Source organism: Schistocerca cancellata, chromosome 6, assembly GCF_023864275.1.
Source record: "Schistocerca cancellata isolate TAMUIC-IGC-003103 chromosome 6, iqSchCanc2.1, whole genome shotgun sequence".
In the NCBI taxonomy this organism is placed as follows: domain Eukaryota; kingdom Metazoa; phylum Arthropoda; class Insecta; order Orthoptera; family Acrididae; genus Schistocerca; species Schistocerca cancellata.
In genome coordinates this window covers 100,215,638-100,234,494 of record NC_064631.1, presented here as the reverse complement: position 1 = coordinate 100,234,494, position 18,857 = coordinate 100,215,638, and positions in this window count along the sequence as shown.

Sequence of the window (18,857 nt, the reverse complement as noted above, 5' to 3'; positions counted from 1 at the left end):
TTTTTAAAAAAAAGAAAATAGGCTATTTCGTTGCGGCGGGGTCTTTTCATGAAATTTCTATCACTAACTTTCTCCTTAGAGTGTGAAAATATTTTATTAGTGCCCACCTAAATAGGGAAGAATGATCATCATAATAAGATAAGATAAATCAGAGCTCGTACAAAAGGATTTAAGCGTTCGTTTTCCCCGCAAGCTGTTCGAGAGCGGAACGGTAGAGTAATAGGTGAAGGTGGTTGCATGAACGCTGTGCCAGGCACTTGATTGTGGATTGCAGAGTAATGATGTACATACAGATGTAATTAATGTAGAATATCTTTTGCTGCGGAAATAGTTACTGTTTTACTTTTATACAGCAATGGACATGTAGAACTTTCCCAGTATATCACAGAACATGTGATACGTACGCTCTCTCAGAACTGAAGATTCAAAATCTTTCCATTCCGTAGTCCTGGTTACTTATCCCTAGGGAACAGGAAATAAAAATACGCAAGTGAAAAAGTAATAGCATCAAACCATCATAGATTTCATACATTTTGAATAGTTATTTGAGCAGCTGATTACAGCCATAAGAAAAGAATGAAGAGCAACGGAAGGAATAGACCTATATAAATAACATATGTGGCCACAAAATAGCATTGTAGCGTATCAAATTTTGTCAGGCCCTCAGCGTAGAGGAGAGTGAAAAAACTCATTTAATACATTACTGGCAATTAAAATTGCTACACCAAGAAGAAATGCAGATGATAAACGGGTATTCATTGGACAAATATATTATACTAGAACATTTTCACGCTATCTGGGTGCATAGATCCTGAGAAATCAGTACCCCAGAGGTGGTTACCTCTCGCCGTAATAACGGCCTTGATACGCCTGGGCATTGAGTCAAACAGAGCTTGGATGGCGTGTACAGGTACAGCTGCCCATGCAGCTTCAACACTATACCACAGTTCATCAAGAGTAGTGACTGGCGTATTGTGATGAGGCTCTTGCTCGACCACCATTGACCAGACGTTTTCAATTGGTGAGAGATCTGGAGCATGTGCTGGCCAGGGCAGCAGTCGAACATTTTCTGTATCCAGAAAGGCCCGTACAGGACTTACAACATGCGGTCGTGCATTATCCTGCTGAAATGTAGGGTTTCGCAGGGATCGAATGAAGGGTAGAGCCACGCGTCATAACACATCTGAAATGTAACGTCCACTGTTCAAAGTGCCGTCAATGCGAACAAGAGGTGACCGAGACGAGCAACAAATGGCACCCCATACCATCACGCTGGGTGATACGCCAGTATGGCGATACGAATACACGCTTCCAATGTGCGTTCACCGCGATGTCGCCAAACACGGATGCGACCATCATGATGCTGTAAACAGAACCTGGATTCAACCGAAAAAATGACGTTTTGCCATTCATGCACCCAGGTTCGTCGTTGAGTACACCATCGCAGGCGCTCCTGTCTGTGATGCAGAGTCAAGGGTAACCGCAGCCATGGTCTCCGAGCTGATAGTCCAAACTGCTGCAAATGTCGTCGAACTAATCGTGCAGATGGTTGTTGTCTTGCAAATGTTCCCATATGTTGACTCAGGGATCGTGACATGGCTGCACGATCCGTTACAGCCGTGGGGATAAGATGCCCGTCATCCCGACTGCTAGTGATACGAGGGCGTTGGGATCAGCACGGCGTTCCGTATTACCCTCCTGAACCCACCGATTCCATATTCTGCTAACAGTCAGCGGATCTCGACCAACGCGAGCAGCAATGTCGCGATACGATAAACCGCAATCGCGATAGGCTACAATCTGACTTTTATCAAAGTCGGAAATGTGATGATACGCATTTCTCCTCCTTACACGAGGCATCACAACAACGTTTGAACAGGCAACGCCGGTCAATTGCAGTTTGTGTATGAGAAATCGGTTGGAAAATTTTCTATGTCACCACGTTGTAGGTGTCGCCACCGGCGCCAACCTTGTGTAAATGCTCTGAAAAGCTAATCATTGCATATCAGAGCATCTTCTTCCTGTCGGTTACATTTCGCGTCTGTAGCACGACATCTTCGTGGTGTAGCAATTTTAATGGCCAGTAGTGTACAATGGCAGCAATAGCTGTGCGGACATGTAACTTTCACGGTTAATTAGCGCCATACAACATACAATAATTTAGGAGTTAGCATGTTTCCTGTGTAGGCTTGTTTAATCCGTAGGTTGTAGGCAGTGTCTTGTAAAAAAAAAAAAAAAAAAAAAAAAAAAAAAACTGTTGGAAAGAAGAAACTCAAGGTCGCATCAACACATACTTTGCGTCACCTTATAAGAGACCGTGCCCTTTCCTTGGCTTCCGATTGACCAATTGATGGCTAAGACAGAACGGACGCCGCTGCTAGGCTGTAGAAACGGAAAGCTCACACCAATTTTGGCGGTCTTACTGTGCGGACGTGTTACGCGCGGTCGAGCATCTGCGAACGCTTCAGATTAGTGGCCATTTAAGTATTCATAGTTTGTGTAACAATACTGTATAATTATCTGTGAACTAGACAGTTACTCGTGCAAATTAGGCGTCGCAACGCTTGTGAATGTTTTTATTCATTTTTACCTGATGAATGGACAACTTTTAAAGTATGCCTGAAACTCAGGCACTTATGCTTAAAACAGATTTCTTCAATCCCCTGTACGGTATAGCGTGACACATGCAGTACGCTCTGTTTATTTTCTTAATCAAAAACAGTATTGCGTAGACCGCGGACTATCGGATAATAGAGAAATACGTTGTCTGTAATAATCATTCACTTTATCTACAAATCGTGCTGTATGAATGCTTGGGGCACTTTTACAGTTAAGTCAGTGAATACACTTTCAGAAATCAGTTTACTACACAATCAGTTTATGTTCACAAACGTAAGTTCTGTGACCGTTATCTGTTTAAAGCAAATATGGGAAGTGCTTCTCGGAAATTATAGGAATGACTTCAGACGACTTAAAGTTCTTGGAAAACAACACAAATAAACCTCTACGTGAGACTCTCCACTGAAAAGTTCTCTTGCGAACGACAGCGACTATCTTCTTAGACATCAACAAGAGGCAGAAAATTAAAGTCCCTTCTCACGAACACTACAAGGAGATCCTGCCATGGAGTTCACAGCCGGCGCTGCTGGTTGGGATGCCAGGTGGTCCCGGTGCCAAGGACGATGTCAAGTCTGGGCGGCGGCGCGGTGTGGGCGATCATCTGCTTCTGCTGACGGAGACGGATCTGCCCCCTGCTCCCTGGGCAGGGCAGTTACACCTGCGTAGCGGATGACTACCAGTTAGCTATTGGTCTAGCGATGTGAGCTTGGATTGGCTGAGGAAAATGACGTGGCGGATGCACCTAAAGGTCCGTAGACATGGCGACCACAACTGCTCTTGAGCAGGCCTCTGAACCAGCCTGCTTCCCGCAGGCCAGGCAGAGTTTGGCTAACTTCGGCTGGTGTGCCTGCGGAGCTGCAGCGATGACCCGCATAGCGGTGCTGCGTTGCGGGTTAGCGACATTGCAGGAGACCCCACAAACGCGTCAAACACTGTTCGCCCTGACACTGTTCAGTTATTTAAAGATCAGATTATTAAATCCTGGGATAATATGCACTGTCGGAAAAAAAAATTAGCACACTTCAATCCTGCAGCAGACAAACAAGAAATTAAATGGAAGGACGGATTGGGTTTCACATCATTCACCATTGCTTATTACAGTTTATTCATTTATTTATTCGTGTCAGAAGCATTTACGATGTATAAAATAATGTACAATATTTACATGTCGTATGTATATATATAATAGTTTGGACAAGAAGAGAATAGAAGCTTTCGAAATGTGGTGCTACAGAAGAATGCTGAAGATTAGATGGGTAGATCACATAACTAATGAGGAAGTATTGAATAGGATTGGGGAGAAGAGAAGTTTGTGGCACAACTTGACCAGAAGAAGGGATCGGTTGGTAGGACATGTTATGAGGCATCAAGGGATCACCAACTTAGTATTGGAGAGCAGCGTGGAGGGTAAAAATCGTAGAGGGAGACCAAGAGATGAATACACTAAGCAGATTTAGAAGGATGTAGGTTGCAGTAGGTACTGGGAGATGAAGAAGCTTGCACAGGATAGAGTAGCATGGAGAGCTGCATCAAACCAGTCTCAGGACTGAAGACCACAACAACAACAACAACATGTATATATATTTACAAGACAATTATTTGCACTTTTGCCGCCCAGAAGTTAGCGACCTCCATTGGATTTGGCGTTGCATGTAGCAGGTCTTCTTTTGTGCATTTTGCTGGACATTGGGTACACTGGAGCAGGTGGAAGGTCGACTGCGTTGCTCCACACTCACAGAGTGGCGGCTCCTCTAGGATACCACATTTAGTCAAATTGCTATTAAATTTCGTGACACCCGAGCGTAGTCTGTTGAGGGATCTCCATGTACTCCAATTCTCTGTGTAGCCGGGTAGTAGTCTTTCGCTTGGTGTAATCCATCCCACAGTACTGGTAAGCCTTGTACGGCATAGTTCGATTCGGCATTGCTGTGTTGCCCCAACTAGAGCCTCGGTAGATCTGAGGAAGCTCTTTCTGGACTTTAGTCGTGTGTTTGCTGGTGGATAGCCTTATAGTTTCTGATTTTTTTCTTCTCACTTTCTGCTGCTACCTCTCGGTGTATGTCGGGGGATCCAATTCCCGCGAAGCTGTACAGTTCATCCAGAGGAGTAGGCTTCAGGCACCCGGTGATGATACGACAAGTATTATTAAGAGCGACATCTACTGTTTTGGCATGGCAGGAATTGAACTACAATGGGCTTGCGTATTCTCCGGCAGAGAAACGCAGTGCAAGGAAAGAGGTTCGCACAGGGTTGGCGTGTGCTCACGACGTTGTGCCTGTTAGCTTTCTGATGATATTGTTCCTGGCTGCCACTTTTTGCTTGGTATTTAGGCAGTGCCTCTTATATGTTAATGCACGGTCAAGGGTGACCCCTAGGTATTTGGGATACGTACAGGGTGCTAGTAATGTTTCTTCCCGGGTGATTTTGAGGGCTCTAGCTGCCTGCCGGTTTTTAAGGACAGATTCTCTTCAACAGTTTCAAAATAGCCACCTTGGTCGGTGATAGCACAATCATCTGCATAGATGAAGCTCTGTGTTCCTTCAGGTAGTGGTTGATCATTTGTGTAGATGTTAAACAAAGCTGGAGCAAGCACACTTTCCTGCGGTAATCCGTTTTTCTGTAATCTCCATCTGCTTCTCTTACTCTGGAATTCAACAATAAATCTTCTATTTTCAAGGAGATTCCTTATGAAACAGGTTAGCTGGTAGTCTCTAGTGGCATTGTACAGCTTCATAAGAAGTCTTCTATGATTAACTGCTGCTGTTACATCTATAAATACAGCACCTATGATCTCTTCTCTTTCAAAACCATCTACGATGTGCTGTATTAGTTTCAACTCTTGAGATGTGCAGCTGTTTCCGTGTCTGAATCCAGCCTGCTGTGGAATGTATATTGTCTCTAGCTTCTCCGTTAGTCGGTGTAGGATGAGTCTTTCAAGAAGATTATACATATGACATAGGAGAGATATAGGGCGGTAGGTTTTGGGATCATTTTGGTCCTTGCCTGGCTTTCGGATAGCTATAACTTTGGCTTTCCTCCAGAGTTTAGAAATCTTGCAGGATTGGACACAGTTGTTCATTAGGTCTCTCAGTCATGCTTTTGTTATCGGCCCAAAGTACTTCATCTGCTCAACTCTTATATCATCAAGGCCTGCCGCTTTCCCATTTTTGCACTTACTCAGAGCGAGATCCACCTTAGTCTGGGTAAATGGTTGAAGCAGAGTATTGGTTTCTTGGTCAGGTCGTATCTCACATGTCTTCTTGCCAGGCCTTGTTGAATAAGGTGGTTTCCCATTTTGTATGAGCTGGTGTGCAATTTCATCATCTCGGACATTCGCAACCATATTCGCCTGTGAAGAGTCATTATTAAAGCGTTTTTAGAAGCCTCCAGGCCTCGTGACTACTACTTATATCACAGTCTTCTATCAGTTTCTCCTACTGTATTCTCTTTGTCTCGGAGATTGAGGAGAGGACAGATCTAGCTATTTGGGACGTTTTCTCACTGAATGGGTTTTCATTGTATTGGGTATAGTACTCCCCGAGCAATGTAGCTGTTTCTGAAGTTACGCCCTGCGTGTAGTATATCGTGCAGCCTCTCGGGAGGCATGCTTATTCAAATACAGAGCTATGTAAACAGGCAGAATACGCTGCTACGGTCGGAAAAGCCTGTATAAAACAGCAAGTGTCTGGCGCAGTTGTTAGACCGGTTGCTGCTGCTACAATGGCAGGTTATCAAGATTTAAGTGAGTTTGAGCGTGGTGTTATAGTCGGCGCTCGAGCGATGGGACACAGCATCTCCGAGGTAGCGATGAAGTGGTGATTTTCCTGTACCACCATTTCACGAGTGTACCGTGACTATCAGGAATCCGGTAAAATATTAGGTATCCGACATCGCTGCGGCCGAAAAAAAGTCCTGCAAGAACGGGACCAACGACGACTGAGGAGAATCGTTCAACGTGACAGAAGTGCAAACCTTCCACAAATTTCTGCAGATTTCAATGCTGGGTCATCAACAAGTGTCAGCAAGCGAACCATTCGACGAAACACCATCGATATGGGGCGAAGGCCCACTCGTGTACCCTTGACGATTGCACGAAACAAAGTTTACGCCTCGCCTGGGACCGTCAACATCGACATTGGACTGTTGATGACTGGAAACATGTCACCTGGTCGGACGAGTCACGTTTCAAATTCTAGCGAGCGGATGGATGTGCACGGGTATGGAGGAAACCTCATGAATCCATAGAACCTGTATGTGAGCAGGGGACTGTCCAAGCTGGTGTAGGCGTGCAGTTGAAGTGAGGACACCTGTTACGTCTAGATACGACTTTGACAGTTGACACGTACGAAAGTGTCCTGTCTGATCAGCTCCGTCCATTCGCGCCCTTTGTGCATTCTGACCGACTTGGGAAATTCCAGCGGGACAATGCAACACCCCACACCTCCAGGATTGCTACAGATCCAGGAACACTCTTCTGCGTTTAAACGACTTTGTTGGCCACCAAACTCCCCAGACATGAAGGTTATTGAGCATATGTGGGATGCCTTGCAACGCGCTGTTCAAAAGAGATGTCCACTCCCTCGTACACTTACTGATTTATGGACAGTCCTGCAGGATTCATGGCATCAGCTGCCTCCATCACTACTTCAGACATTGGTCGAGCTCATCCGACGTCATGCTACGGCACTTCTGCGTGACCTACGAGATATTAGGCGTGTGTATAGTTACTTTGGTTGTTCAGTGAAATTATATATTTATTTAAGATAAATAAGTAAAGACAGCTAGATTAACAGTATTACAAACAAAGCTCTGAATTTTTCAAATTTAATAAATTACACACCTTAGTTCGGCGAGAATTTAAATAAGGCAATAATTAAAGACAAAAATTTTATCTGACAGCGGTTCTTAGATTTCAACCTCAAAATTCCCACATTTACGAACCAAAACTCAGATAACGCTTCAACAATTGAACCAATAATTAATATTTTGAAACAGATGGCTCTTAAGACAACATAGAAGCATAATCTATGTCAAAGGTTAAAAACGTAATAGCTATACTCTTGCCAACCAGGAAAACTAAGTTCTTAAAATACACCTCCAAGTCCGTCTTGATAATTTAATAAAGTAAAGATGTGCACAAATTTATAGATTTGACTTCAGACAGACAGAGAAAGTCTCCTTAAATCTCGCCCCAATGGGCAGTTAAGTAATTAATAACAGAACGAGCGTCCACAGATTGATATAACTGCCTTCAGACAGACAGTGAAAATTCTCTTAAGGTATACCCTAGAAAACTCTTGAGTGATTCAGTAAGTGAACGTGCATGCATAGCCACTGAAAAACATTTAAAAAGGAGGAGAACCAATAACTAGTACTCAGAACCATCCTGTAGCAAAAGGTAAATGTACACTGCTGGAAATTGAAATAAGAACACCGTGAATTCATTGTCCCAGGAAGGGGAAACTTTATTGACACATTCCTGGGGTCAGATACATCACATGATCACACTGACAGAACCACAGGCACATAGACACAGGCAACAGAGCATGCACAATGTCGGCACTAGTACAGTGTATATCCACCTTCCGCAGCAATGCAGGCTGCTATTCTCCCATGGAGACGATCGTAGAGATGCTGGATGTAGTCCTGTGGAACGGCTTGCCATGCCATTTCCACCTGGCGCCTCAGTTGGACCAGCGTTCGTGCTGGACGTGCAGACCGCGTGAGACGACGCTTCATCCAGTCCCAAACATGCTCAATGGGGGACAGATCCGGAGATCTTGCTGGCCAGGGTAGTTGACTTACACCTTCTAGAGCACGTTGGGTGGCACGGGATACATGCGGACGTGCATTGTCCTGTTGGAACAGCAAGTTCCCTTGCCGGTCTAGGAATGGTAGAACGATGGGTTCGATGACGGTTTGGATGTACCGTGCACTATTCAGTGTCCCCTCGACGATCACCAGTGGTGTACGGCCAGTGTAGGAGATCGCTCCCCACACCATGATGCCGGGTGTTGGCCCTGTGTGCCTCGGTCGTATGCAGTCCTGATTGTGGCGCTCACCTGCACGGCGCCAAACACGCATATGACCATCATTGGCACCAAGGCAGAAGCGACTCTCATCGCTGAAGACGACACGTCTCCATTCGTCCCTCCATTCACGCCTGTCGCGACACCACTGGAGGCGGGCTGCACGATGTTGGGGCGTGAGCGGAAGACCGCCTAACGGTGTGCGGGACCGTAGCCCAGCTTCATGGAGACGGTTGCGAATGGTCCTCGCCGATACCCCAGGAGCAACAGTGTCCCTAATTTGCTGGGAAGTGGCGGTGCGGTCCGCTACGGCACTGCGTAGGACCCTACGGTCTTGGCGTGCATCCGTGCATCGCTGCGGTCCGGTCCCAGGTCGACGGGCACGTACACCTTCCGCCGACCACTGGCGACAACATCGATGTACTGTGGAGACCTCACGCCCCACGTGTTGAGCAATTCGGCGGTACGTCCACCCGGCCTCCCGCATGCCCACTATACGCCCTCGCTCAAAGTCCGTCAACTGCACATACGGTTCACGTCCACGCTGTCGCGGCATGCTACCAGTGTTAAAGACTGCGATGGAGCTCCGTATGCCATGGCAAACTGGCTGACACTGACGGCGGCGGTGTACAAATGCTGCGCAGCTAGCGCCATTCGACGGCCAACACCGCGGTTCCTGGTGTGTCCGCTGTGCCGTGCGTGTGATCATTGCTTGTACAGCCCTCTCGCAGTGTCCGGAGCAAGTATGGTGGGTCTGACACACCGGTGTCAATGTGTTCTTTTTTCCGTTTCCAGGAGTGTATAAATAAATAAATAAAAGGTGAGGAAGGGTCACTCCATTAAAACATTTAAATAACAAATAATTGAATAATTAAATCCAATAAGCTGTAACTTTTACTCTTTCACTCACAAATGGCTAACGAACGAACACATAAGAAACTCGGAGCATAGTAACACTTAATAGTTTTGCACCCTTTGGCTTTTTACACCCTGTGAACCTCAAATGCGCCAGTTAGTTATAATCAACGGGCTATATGTTCACAAGTCTGCATGAAATCTGATGACAAAGCCCCAAACATGGAAATGCACAGAGTTTTAATACAAATTTGAAACAGTAATTTACATAACTTGCGTGAAGGTAGCCCAGGTGTAGCCGGCGGCGGTGCATTCCATGAAGCCCCTACAGAGGCGGCGCTACCAGGCACAATACGATGAGCAGGCCCAAGACAGTCGAAGCGTGCCACAACAGTAAAAAACTTGAACAGGCTAAGGGAGCGTTTAAATTCCACTGTTATTCTCAATACAGCCTCATGATCATTGAACTTCTGCAGATCAACGGACACTTCAGAAGAGCCTATTAAAAGAATTATTCTAAGGCAGAACATGGCCGCACCTAAAACAATGTACAGGATTACCAGATCATGGCATCCACTTCTGAACGTGGGAAATTTAACGGAAATAACAAGTGTCTCTGGTTGCTACCCCTTCCAAGGCAACTCCACAAGGTATTAAGTCGCGCCACACGACTCAAATCAGGCAGTTTATCGGATCAAAAAGCTCCTTGCATAACGTGATTTCCACTGAGAAGAACCAACATAAAATTCAAATAGCCAAAACCACACAAATGTTCCGTCTTTTGGTAGCAACTGTGGACACAACTATTAAATGGACAAAACGTTTAAAGGGCTACCAATCACTCCATGGCACGTAAAGTTCGGCCGAACGGCACATACTGCCCACGGGCTTTCCGCGGCTCACACTCTGGCCCGGCTTCAAAACGCCGACTGCCCCGTGTGATCGGCTGCCGCCCATCGCCGCCCAGGGCGGCTCCACCACACTCCCTGACGCCACAAGCTCCGAACCACGAGAAAGTGCGCGAGGCGGGAATTCAAAAAGGGAGCCGACCATGGCTCAGCACCGTTTGAGAAGTGTCCAGTTCACTCAGGATTTATTGTTGCAACAGGGCGTAAAGTGTACATGAAATGATTACATTTGCAGATCAATAGCACAAGCGGTTCTGAGGTACCAGGTAGACCCATGCTGAAACACCCACAATAGCACGTGGTGCAGCCTCTGCGGGTGGCAATGCAGGCGCTGACTCTGGCAACCATTCGATCCTACACATGGTGAATACTGTCCTGGTATACGCTATTCTACTCCTGCTCGACCTGTTCTCGTGGTTCTGTAAGAGTTGATGGTTGACGAGTTGCATGAGTCACATCTCGTCCCATCACATCCCACACGTTATCGATTGGAGACAAGTCCAGAGATCGTGCTGGTAAGAAAGCTGCTGCATGTCTTGCAGAACATGTTGAGTTTCACGGGCAGTATGTGGGAGAGCATTATCCTCTTGGAACAACATACCTTAAACGCCCACTAAACCCACTGGGCAGAACAGGTGATTAGGACTGTGGAAAGGGCTACATGAGGTGTCGGTCAGTTTCACTTCAAAATTGTAATTTATTGTAATTTAATAACACCTTTAAATCAAAACGGCACAAAGCTGAACCTTTACGAGTTTCAAAACCCAGTTCTTTCACGGCTGAAGGCCTCCAAACAAGAAATCTTAAAAGGCAACAAGATAAATTTCAAGTGACTGAAGTGATGCAGTTTCAGGGTGTTTCAAAAATGACCGGTATATTTGAAACGGCAATAAAAACTAAACGAGCAGCGATAGAAATACACCGTTTGTTGCAATATGCTTGGGACAACAGTACATTTTCAGGCGGACAAACTTTCAAAATTACAGTAGTTACAATTTTCAACAACAGATGGCGCTGCAAGTGATGTGAAAGATATAGAAGACAACGCAGTCTGTGGGTGCGCCATTCTGTACGTCGTCTTTCTGCTGTAAGCGTGTGCTGTTCACAACGTGCAAGTGTGCTGTAGACAACATGGTTTATTCCTTAGAAAAGAGGATTTTTCTGGTGTTGGAATTCCACCGCCTAGAACACAGTGTTGTTGCAACAAGACGAAGTTTTCAACGGAGGTTTAATGTAATCAAAGGACCGAAAAGCGATACAATAAAGGATCTGTTTGAAAAATTTCAACGGACTGGGAACGTGACGGATGAACGTGCTGGAAAGGTAGGGCGACCGCGTACGGCAACCACAGAGGGCAACGCGCAGCTAGTGCAGCAGGTGATCCAACAGCGGCCTCGGGTTTCCGTTCGCCGTGTTGCAGCTGCGGTCCAAATGACGCCAACGTCCACGCATCGTCTCATGCGCCAGAGTTTACACCTCTATCCATACAAAATTCAAACGCGGCAACCCCTCAGCGCCGCTACCATTGCTGCACAAGAGACATTCGCTAACGATATAGTGCACAGGATTGATGACGGCGATATGCATGTGGGTAGCATTTGGTTTACTGACGAAGCTTATTTTTACCTGGACGGCTTCGTTAATAAACAGAACTGGCGCTTATGGGGAACCGAAAAGCCCCGTGTTGCAGTCCCATCGTCCCTGCATCCTCAAAAAGTACTGGTCTGGGCCGCCATTTCTTCCAAAGGAATCATTGGCCCATTTTTCAGATCCGAAACGATTACTGCATCACGCTATCTGGACATTCTTCGTGAATTTGTGGCGGTACAAACTGCCTTAGACGACACTGCGAACACCTCGTGGTTTATGCAAGATGGTGCCCGGCCACATCGCACGGCCGACGTCTTTAATTTCCTGAATGAATATTTCGATGATCGTGTGATTGCTTTGGGCTATCCGAAACATACAGGAGGCGGCGTGGATTGGCCTCCCTATTCGCTAGACATGAACCCCTGTGACTTCTTTCTGTGGGGACACTTGAAAGACCAGGTGTACCGCCAGAATCCAGAAACAATTGTACAGCTGAAGCAGTACATCTCATCTGCATGTGAAGCCATTCCGCCAGACACGTTGTCAAAGGTTTCGGGTAATTTCATTCAGAGACTACGCCATATTATTGCTACGCATGGTGGATATGTGGAAAATATCGTACTATAGAGTTTCCCAGACCGCAGCGCCATCTGTTGTTGAAAATTGTAACTACTGTAATTTCGAAAGTTTGTCTGCCTGAAAATGTACTGTTGTCCCAAGCATATTGCAACAAACGGTGTATTTCTATCGCTGCTCGTTTAGTTTTTATTGCCGTTTCAAATATACCGGTCATTTTTGAAACACCCTGTAAAATTGCAAGCGGAAAGCCTCAAGGCAAAAGTGGATAGAACCAACATATACAAGGTGCAGTACAAACTAATAGTTCTACCAACATTCGGCACGTACCGAGCGCTGGTTAGCGTCGCCTCCAGCAGCACAAAAAGTAAACGGGAGGCCATAATGCCTTCTGTATGGCCAGTGCGTCTGAGAGACAGTGCTCATCAGGTCTACGTCATAAGCGCAAATGACCATCACTAGCATGCAGAAAGAATCTGCTTTCATCGATGAAGACCGCGTCGCGCCGTTCCGTCTTTCAAGTGACCCTCTGACGTCAACAGTAGAGCCGCGCACGTGTATGCCGCAGTGTGAGTGGACGTCGGGCTAGAGGTGTGGCTGCCACTAGTTCCATTGCAAATAACCGATTTGCAGCAGTTCGTGTTGACACATCTGGGCTCACAAGCCATCTCATCTGTGGCGTGGTAGCTGTACGATCAGCCACTGTTGCCGTTACAATACGACGACCTGGCGGGCGTCCCTGCTGCGTGGGCTTCCAGAACCTCGTCTACGAGTGTGAGAATGTTCACGAGGCCACTGATACCAACATCGATGCACAACTGATGCAGCACGTCCAACCTGTGTGGGAATTCCTCAAAAGGACCATCCCACCACTTGAAAGGTCACAAGTGACTCGTTTCAAAAACTCGATCAGTTAGGTGTAGGAAGCGAAGGTGCTTCCACGTGGCATGGCTGCTTTCTTGTTTCACACGTTTGTACCACACTGAGTCTTCTGGCTGTGAGGATTCCCTAGTAAAGGACAGACACAGATGGCGCTCTGGTAGCTATGCTACTATGATATTAGTTGGCGGACGACGTTGAAAACAATGTTAGTGCATCTACTATTCCCCAGGTAGCATATGCTGCTGTCGGATCAAAATTGACATAGTCTTTCCAGGTGTACTACCTTTTTTTATGAAGTTGTATAATAGAATAGGGGGGAGAAGGAGATCTTCAATGTTTGAAAACTTTAGACTAGCTCGTATCCTGAGAGGATTATGCAAAAGTCATTCACAGTGTTAACTCAGACACTACTTACATACGGCCATAAACATTCGAATACCACACACATCGAGACATTAAGTTATAGTTACCATTATAGTAATACAAGCAAGATACTGACTTTAAGGGTATCACACTGCACAGAAGGTGCAATATTTGCGTGAACCAGTCTGTAGTACAATAATGAGAAGCAAATATAACATTTATAGAAGTTTGTGCCCATAATAATAACTGATGCTTCAAAAATAGATAAATATTCCACATAAATGTACTCTTTATTGCGAAAACGTTACATCGTGTTAAAACGGAGAAGTATGGAAATAGTATCAACTTTTACTGACTTTATCACAGCTTGAATTCCCATCACTTTGTAAATCAAACAATTACATTTTATTGTACAGTTCCGCTTCATTGTATACATATGACATGCTTTTAGGTAAACCTCACTTCAGCTTAATAATAGTCAATTATCTCCTGTCACTGGATAACATGCTTTATTAATTTAATATGCATCAAAGCAGGTATAATTAATTGTGGAATGTTATAATGAAAAACAGTGAAGCCATCATTATGAATGGAAATGAACTCATTAAAATGCACACTGCGAATTAAACACATTATTATTGCAAAGAATTATAGAACTGAAAGACAGAGTTCGCCTTTGCACTCAGATTACTACCTATCTTGAACCTGCAATACGCCTTTACTGACCGTCAATAAAAAAATAACCGAACTCAAGACGAATCGTATCTTACGATCACTATATTAATTTCTTCCACCATTTAGAATAACTATTGCTCAACTCGTTTCTTCCACATTTGCAGCATTTCTGATTTTTACTCGTCGCGAGTTATTTGACACATCTGACTACGTCTTCCCTGCCAATGCGTCAAGCCAACAGCATGAATTTCCACTCTATTTGCATCGTCAGTTGTAGGAAACTCTCTACAACCTGAGAGCAATCTGGAACTAGCTTTCCACGGAATTGTGTGTGTGTGTGTGTGTGTGTGTGTGTGTGTGTGTTCAAATGGCTCTGAGCACTATGGGACTTAACTTCAGAGGTCATCAGTCCCCTAGAACTTAGAACAACGTAAACCTAAATAACCTAAGGACATCACACACATCCATGCCCGAGGCAGAATTCGAATCTGCGACAGTAGCGGTCGCGCGGTTCTAGACTGTAGCGCCTAGAGCCGCTCTCGGCCACTCCGGCCGGCTGTGTGCGTGTGTGTGTGTGTGTGTGTGTGTGTGTGTGTGTGTGTGTGTGTGTGTGTGTGTCGGTCAGAGAATTTCTCACTCCACTCAGTCAATAGGGTAGCAGGATTCTCCTCGCTGGTCGACTTCCCCCATTTTCTCGAATGTCATTCGTGTACCAAGTTCTGCTTACAACCTATCATCCCAATTGTACTACTGTCCAAAACAAACATCAATTTTACTTTACAAATGGTTTTTCTTTATTACCTCTACACTCTCTACTCATTCATTTTTAACGAATATTACATACAGTTTAAGAGTATTCAGTCTGAATTAAATGAAAAACAAAACAATCAGAGTATGCATTAGGCATTTGCACATTTCTCGACAAATACGCTGACGGGAAAAAAATCACAACATCAAGAAAGAGTTGTGCCACAAAAAAGAAAGTTGATAATAGTGTTTCTATGTCTGAAGAATTGTGTCCATACAAATTTCACGCCAGTCTCATAAGAGTGGTGCTAGTGGTGCCATTATGAGGATAAAAATCAGGTTTGTTCTAAATGCACGTTGTACTTAAGTTATCTTGGAAATTGGACGTGATGAGTTGGTGTTATTCAAGCATGCCTTTAAGGTAACAAAGACGCCATTATTAGCACCTTACTGAGTTTGAACAAGGTCGTGTAACAGGGCTTTGAAAAGCTGGATGTTCCTTCCGCCACAGTACAGAAAGACTTGAAAGGAATATAGCCACTGTACGTTATTACTGGCAGAGGTATTCACTAGAATATACTGCACCTGCAACAGCAATCTGAGCAGCAGTTGGCAGCACAGTGACAAAACGAACCGTTACAAGTCGGTTACTTCAAGGACAGCTCCGAGACAGACGCCCTGAGGTGTGCAGTTCACTGACCCCAAACCACCGCCGTTTGCGACTTCAGTGGTGTCAAGTGAGAGGTCATTGGAGGGCGGGGTGGACGTCTGTTGAGTTTTACGATGAAAGCTCTTTCTGCCTAAGTGCCAGTGATGGCCGTGTGTTGGTTATAAGGAGACCCTTGAGGGCCTGAAACGAACCTGTCTGTGTGCTAGACACACTGGACCTATACCTGGAGATACCGTCTGGGGTGCGGTTTCGTACGACAGCAGGAACACTCTCATGGTAATCCCACGCACCCTGACTACAAAACTGTACGTCAGTCTGGTGAGTCGACCGGAAGTGCTGCCATTCATGAACACCATTCCAGCGGGTGTTTCCTATCAGGATAATGATCGCCCACACAGCACTGTTGGAACCCAACAAGCACTACAGAGAGTCGACATGTTGTACTGGCCTGCTCGATCACCAGACCTGTCTCCAGTCGATGCACATATGGGACGTCATCGGACGACAACACCAGCGCCATACACGACCAGCATTAACCGTCCCGTTATTCACCGACCAAGTGCAACAGGCATGGAACTCCATCCCACACACTGACATCCAGCACGTGTACAGCACAATATTTGCACATTTGCATGGTTGCGCTCAACATTCTGGCGGTTACATCGGTTATTAATGTACCAGCGTTTCACATTTGCAATGGTTCATCTCGTGGTTACATTAACACGTGATCTTATAAGCTAATCACGTAACTATACAAACAAGACAAATGTATTCCAGATATTTCACTGCTCTACATTAGTTATTTTATGGCCGACCGGAGTGGCCAAGCGGTTCTAGGCGCTTCAGTCTGGAACCGAGCGACTGCTACGGTCGCAAGTTCGAATCCTGCCTCGTGCATGGATGTGTGTGATGTCCTTAGGTTAGTTAGGTTTAAGTAGGGTTCTATGGGACTGATGACCTCAGCAGTTAAGTCCCATAGTACTCAGAGCCATCTGAACCAATAATTTTATGTGTTTCGATTTTTTTTCTTCAAAGAGTTTCTGATAATCATCAACAGTTGGCACTAGCATACGGAAGCCGACATTACTTAATACTGATAGCACAATGAAATACACGTATACTCCATTCACCGGAACGAGGGACTACCTGTAAACACACAATGTGACAATAGCATTGCCGTCGAGGGGTGAAGAAGACAGGGACGTGTGGCCGCATCCGTTGCAGGCATAAGCTCGTTAGTATGTATTGTTATACAGCGGTGATTTTAGAGTGTGATTGTAAAGTTCACCTTCAATGACCTTTGAGACACCAGTTGTTGGGCCGGCCGGGGTGGCCGAGCGGTTCTAGGCGCTTCAGTCTGGAACCGCGCGACCGCTACGGTCGCAGGTTCGAATCCTGCCTCGGGCATGGATGTGTGTGACGTCCATAGGTTAGTTAGGTTTACGTAGTTCTAAGTTCTAGGGGACTGATGACCTTAGATGTTAAGTCCCATTGCGTTCAGAGCCATTTGAACCATTTTTGAACCAGTTGTTGATTATCAGCGTACGTATAAGTGGATGTAATCACATTCAGCATTAATTGTTCCTGTACCCATCTAATAACATTGCATTTTTTCCATTAGCATCATGTATCAGTAAACTCATAATGCAGTCCTCAGCGGCTACAGCGAACGATGTAGACATGTCAGTACTGAGGACACCCAAGATGTTAACAAAGAAGAAGTCGGAGTTCTTAATGTGTGTAAAGCGGACCTGTTGTATCCAGATCAGTCAGTTACTCGATATTGTTCTGAAAACCGTTGCATCGACAGGTGTTGCTCATTGGTAAATGTATCGTTCGATAAGTAAATTCATTGCCTTACACAGTTTGAAATTTCCAACAAAGAAAAATCACGACAGAAGCTCTCAGAATGTGTTGATGACTTCGACAGAAATGCGATGCGGAGGAAAGTACATCAACTTTTTTTCGTAATGAATTGCCTACAATTGACAAAGTGTTTGCTGCCGTTAACAAAGATCCAAACTCAGGCAATGTTTGGAGAACCTCTTTTTATGAATTATTAAAAGAAATGAATGGTACATATGTTTGGCGTGAACGCGGTAGCATGCTAATAGACAGGGGTGCCATCATTTTATGGAGGCGGCGTTATCTGCGAACCATTAAATTATTGAGAGATGCAGGAAGTCCACTTACTGTTTGGACGAGACACAGTTGCAATATCTGGGAAGATGACACCATAAAATCCTCAATACGAGCGTTATCCGGATTACCCACCGGAAACAAAGACCCACTAGCTACAGGAAAACGCCTGATTTTCATACACGCTAGGAGAAACAGAGGTTTCGTTGAAAAATGTTTGTGGATTTTCGTATCCAAAGAGAGCGGAGATTATCGTGAAGAGATATGCATCGATAGATTTGAGGAGTGATTTCGTGACGTTACTCTTCGGATTCAGGAAAACGCAATTCTTGTAGAAAAAAAGAAGCTTCTAATGTGAATTCCAATAAGCGAGATGTATCAGAATGTCTGCAATCTAAAAATATAGCTTTTGAAGACTGTATGTTGAGGAAAGAACTACTAGATTTTATTTAAAAACACAGAGTAGCGCACAACGAACACGCAGCAGACGAAATGGCTAAGAATGCGGGAAAAGCAGTTCAAATTCCTCCATGCCACTGCAAATTAAACACCGTCAAATTAGTTGGGGCCAGAATCAGAGGGTTTGTTAAATAAAAAAAAAGAAATAGAACATGCGAGTCGGAAGTCAAAGAACTGCGCTCAAAAGCCAAATAAACTGGTACACTTGCCTAATATCACGTAGGGCCTCGCGAGCACACAGAAGTGCCACATCACGATGTGGCATGGACTCGACTAATGTCTGCAGTGGCATTGGAGAAAATTGACATCATGAATCCTTCAGGACTGTCTATAAGTCTGTAAGAG